This window comes from Schistocerca serialis, unplaced genomic scaffold (genome assembly GCF_023864345.2).
Source record: "Schistocerca serialis cubense isolate TAMUIC-IGC-003099 unplaced genomic scaffold, iqSchSeri2.2 HiC_scaffold_1228, whole genome shotgun sequence".
Classification (NCBI taxonomy): Eukaryota; Metazoa; Arthropoda; class Insecta; order Orthoptera; family Acrididae; genus Schistocerca; species Schistocerca serialis.
The window spans coordinates 22,501-27,500 of record NW_026047434.1 but is presented as its reverse complement, the minus strand read 5'-3'; the positions used below and the strand labels follow the sequence as shown (position 1 = coordinate 27,500).

Sequence of the window (5,000 nt, the reverse complement as noted above, 5' to 3'; positions counted from 1 at the left end):
CGGCGGACGTTTCCCGCACTCGTAAGGTGCAATTCACACCTATAACATGCGTTTCATGAAGAGATATTTCCAATATGCGACATTCCCGCTGTCCCTATTCATGAGCTGCGAGCTGTACCACGTACAAGCTACAGACGCGATCGCATTGCTCACTGTACGGATTCTCATGCTGAGCCATCAGCTAGGAAGCGCCCCATCCATGTCGGCACCCGTGGGCGTTGCACTCGCAGTCGCAAAAAACGCTGGGCAAATATATATCTCGGAAGAGTAACGACAGTCCGAGCCTCCTGGCGTTGCACTCGCAGCCGCAAAAAAACGCTGGGCACATATATGTCTCGGAAGAGTAACGACAGTCCGAGTCTCCTGCGTGGGAAGAGTCTTTCTAGGCCCTGACCCACGGGAAGGGTGTAGCTTCCCCCATCCCGGACATTTGACGTCGTCACACTACCGGTATTGACTAATAGACTGATTGCTGATAATCATTAGCCATACACTGGGGGAAACGGCCGACAGGGGCGGCAACATAGTGGAGCCGCAGTGTCACTAATGTACAGAGATAGAACAGTTTCGACTGGAACTAGAGTAACCGTATACACGGCACTGATTAGTAATAGATGCAGAGCCATCAGAATACAGATAATATATACAACCGTCCCTATACATGCTGAAAGACTCTGCACACAATGAGAACCACACGTCAGCCAGACACTCTTATCACACACTACTCTCTTATCACACACAATATCTAACCACCAGCATGGAAGAACATCCAGACCAGCATGGAAGAACATCCAGTGCATCCTCTCCGCCACATGACACAATCCACACTATCATTACCAGACCGGGAGGTCCACCCAGAAAACACAATATCCCACCCTTCCGACATCCGCACATTGCTCAGCTAAGCCACGAACACCCACACATGTCCTACACAGTGGTGCACCCAACATCACAATACTGCCTCCTGTCACAGCACACAAACAATGGCAGGAATGAAAGACACAGATCTGCCACAACCATGGAATCGGAGCGCCGCCTGTCATGAGCCAAAAGTGCATCCTGACGTGACAAATCGGATAATACCGCAGGCATCCAATTACGATAATCACTATCAACGAACCTGCCGCCCCCCCCCCCCCAATACACCTTTCCCTACAACAATGTGTATCTGAACCTACGCTATATCGTACCTTAACCTAACCTATATCGTACCTTAACCTAACCTATATCGTACCTTAACCTAACCTATATCGTACCTTAACCTAACCTATATCGTACCTTAACCTAACCTATATCGTACCTTAACCTAACCTATATCGTACCTTAACCTAACCTATATCGTACCTTAACCTAACCTATATCGTACCTTAACCTAACCTATATCGTACCTTAACCTAACCTATATCGTACCTTAACCTAACCTATATCGTGCCTTAACCTAACCTATATCGTGCCTTAACCTAACCTATATCGTGCCTTAACCTAACCTATATCGTGCCTTAACCTAACCTATATCGTGCCTTAACCTAACCTATATCGTGCCTTAACCTAACCTATATCGTGCCTTAACCTAACCTAATTTGTGCCTTAACCTAACCTAATTTGTGCCTTAACCTAACCTAATTTGTGCCTTAACCTAACCTAATTTGTGCCTTAACCTAACCTAATTTGTGCCTTAACCTAACCTAATTTGTGCCTTAACCTAACCTAATTTGTGCCTTAACCTAACCTAATTTGTGCCTTAACCTAACCTAATTTGTGCCGTAACCTAACCTAATTTGTGCCGTAACGTAACCCATGTTGTGCCGTAACGTAACCCATGTTGTGCCGTAACGTAACCCATGTTGTGCCGTAACGTAACCCATGTTGTGCCGTAACGTAACCCATGTTGTGCCGTAACGTAACCCATGTTGTGCCGTAACGTAACCCATGTTGTGCCTTAACCTAACCCATGTTGTGCCTTAACCTAACCCATGTTGTGCCTTAACCTAACCCATGTTGTGCCTTAACCTAACCCATGTTGTGCCTTAACCTAACCCACGTTGTGCCTTAACCTAACCTACGTTGTGCCTTAACCTAACCTACGTTGTGCCTTAACCTAACCCATGTTGTGCCTTAACCTAACCCATGTTGTGCCTTAACCTAACCCATGTTGTGCCTTAACCTAACCCATGTTGTGCCTTAACCTAACCCATGTTGTGCCTTAACCTAACCCATGGTGTGCCTTAACCTAACCCATGGTGTGCCTTAACCTAACCCATGTTGTGCCTTAACCTAACCCACGTTGTGCCTTAACCTAACCCACGTTGTGCCTTAACCTAACCCACGTTGTGCCTTAACCTAACCCACGTTGTGCCTTAACCTAACCCACGTTGTGCCTTAACCTAACCTACGTTGTGCCTTAACCTAACCCATGTTGTGCCTTAACCTAACCCATGTTGTGCCTTAACCTAACCCATGTTGTGCCTTAACCTAACCCATGTTGTGCCTTAACCTAACCCATGGTGTGCCTTAACCTAACCCATGGTGTGCCTTAACCTAACCCATGGTGTGCCTTAACCTAACCCATGTTGTGCCTTAACCTAACCCATGTTGTGCCTTAACCTAACCCATGTTGTGCCTTAACCTAACCCATGTTGTGCCTTAACCTAACCCATGTTGTGCCTTAACCTAACCCATGTTGTGCCTTAACCTAACCCATGTTGTGCCTTAACCTAACCCATGTTGTGCCTTAACCTAACCCATGTTGTGCCTTAACCTAACCCATGTTGTGCCTTAACCTAACCCATGTTGTGCCTTAACCTAACCCATGTTGTGCCTTAACCTAACCCATGTTGTGCCTTAACCTAACCCATGTTGTGCCTTAACCTAACCCATGTTGTGCCTTAACCTAACCCATGTTGTGCCTTAACCTAACCCATGTTGTGCCTTAACCTAACCCATGTTGTGCCTTAACCTAACCCATGTTGTGCCTTAACCTAACCCATGTTGTGCCTTAACCTAACCCATGTTGTGCCTTAACCTAACCCATGTTGTGCCTTAACGTAACCCATGTTGTGCCTTAACGTAACCCATGTTGTGCCTTAACCTAACCTATAATGTGCCTTAACCTAACCTAAAGTGCGCCGTAACGTAAACTATATTGCGCCTTAACCTGACGCACGTTGTCGCTGAACCTGCTCTGTAATTGTTATGCAACCCGTTAAAGTAGTGTAGTGTTGCCTAACCGCAACCCTCGCAATATAGTTCGCTACTCGCACTGCCCGGTCCCCTGTGTATCGCGTCATGTTAAACACCTTGCAGGTGTTGCTGACTTTCCACATGCTCCTGCTATACACTGTAGTGTGGATAGCAGCAGGACGTACATGCCCCCCCCCTTCCCCCCTGCCTTCGCAAGCTGGTCGGTGAGAAGTTTGCATGTTCAATGCCCTTCGCATGCCGACGTACTCAGCCTACGTTGTGGTACGGCCTGTCACCTGTCCGCCGATGTACGCAAAACCCACAAACTGTACTGCACATTGCTCCGTATGTACTGAATGATACATCGTGGCCCATGTGACCGTATGACGACAGCGCCTAGCAACGGCGGACCATACAGTCCAAATATTGTGCACGCAGCTACGTGTCGTCTCCCTATAAGAGCTGGATTGCAGTGTGGTACGCCATACAGACGTGTGGGAGGAACGGACGCCCTGGATGGCGATCAGCATGAGCAGTCTGTTGATGTAGTGGAGCGTGTATTCGGACGTAGTCGTCTCTTCTCACACACCGTGATAGCATGTTGCACCGCGTTCCACATCTGCGACATGCTGCAGAGGCGGGCTGACAGTCGTTCGCGCAATGGACACCGCATACGTACGGGGTCTACCTTCCACGTGTTCTCTAGGCGTGCACATGTTGTTGCGTCTATGTGGGCAGACGTAGTGTGTTGTGACACCTGACACAGGCATGCAATACTCGTTGCAAATGGCGATGGACGTGTACGTTTGCTGGTGACGTTACGCAAATGAACAACCGGTAACCCGTTGTGGTGCGGTTGTTCTCGCTAGAGGTGAATCAGTGTTGGCGACGATCGGTCGAGCTATTAACCGGTTGTTTCAGGGATACCCACCATGCCCACGAACGTGAAAGGGGACCCACCATGCCCACGAACGTGAAAGGGGATCTGGGTGTGAGGCGATACGCGGCGGTGGCTGGGTGGGACCGTCCCCGGCCGGTGAGGGGGGGCCGCCCGGCGTGCTGGCAGCGCGGTGCGTGGGCGCACGCGCTACAGCCGGCTGGTGGGGGCGGCCGGTGGCAGGCGCGCCGGCCGACGGACGCGGCAGGCGGCGCAGCTGCGCGCCGGCGCCCCCTGCTCGCGGCGCCTTGCGGCCAAAGTAGGTCCTCGCGGGCCCGGTGCGAAGCGCGGTGGCCATCTGCAGTGTGCTGGTCCGATTGAGGACTTTGTGCGCTGAGGATGCGCCGCCGCCCGGCGCTCGGCGCCGCGACGCCGTCTGCTGCTCGGTCGCCCCAGCGGTTCTCGCAGGTGGTTTGTATCGCAGCTGTGCGGACGTGTTGGCGCGTGCGCTGTGCTGGGAGAGTTCGCTTCGGCACCCAAGTAGGGCTTTTGTCCTTCTGTGGCGCTGGCGTTGGAGCTGCCGGTCACCGTAGGTGGCGCGTGTTGTCTCCCGCCGGCAATGCCACGACAGCACGCTCCCGGGCCTCTGTCGGCAGCGGCAAGCTCAGTTGGGAGCACGGGTGGTCGCACCTAAAGCGTCTACTCGCCTAACTCCGGGCGATTGCGCCTCTCTCGAACCCGACCAAGTACTTAGGACGGCGCTGCGCGCCGCCGGGACCTGAGAGGGTTTCGAGGTGTGTTGTGCAGGGGAGCTCAGCCTCCTCCTGTTTGCAGAATAATTGAGCGGACGCTTGCGTGTTCGCGCGGGCCCCCGGGACACACTCCCGGGCGGCCGGCTGCTCAGCTCTAGTTGACGCAGCTCCCTGGTTGATCCTGCCAGTAG

At 51.9% G+C, this 5,000-nt stretch overlaps 1 non-coding gene across 1 annotated transcript in view; it reads left to right on the top strand.

Moving 5' to 3' along the window:
• Window positions 1-4,977: 4,977 nt before the first annotated feature.
• LOC126436152 (small subunit ribosomal RNA) overlaps window positions 4,978-5,000 on the top strand; it is a 1,909-nt gene continuing 1,886 nt past the window's right edge. The window contains exon 1 of the ribosomal RNA XR_007580465.1: window positions 4,978-5,000. This exon is cut by the window's right edge and continues 1,886 nt beyond it. This is a non-coding gene — a ribosomal RNA (small subunit ribosomal RNA).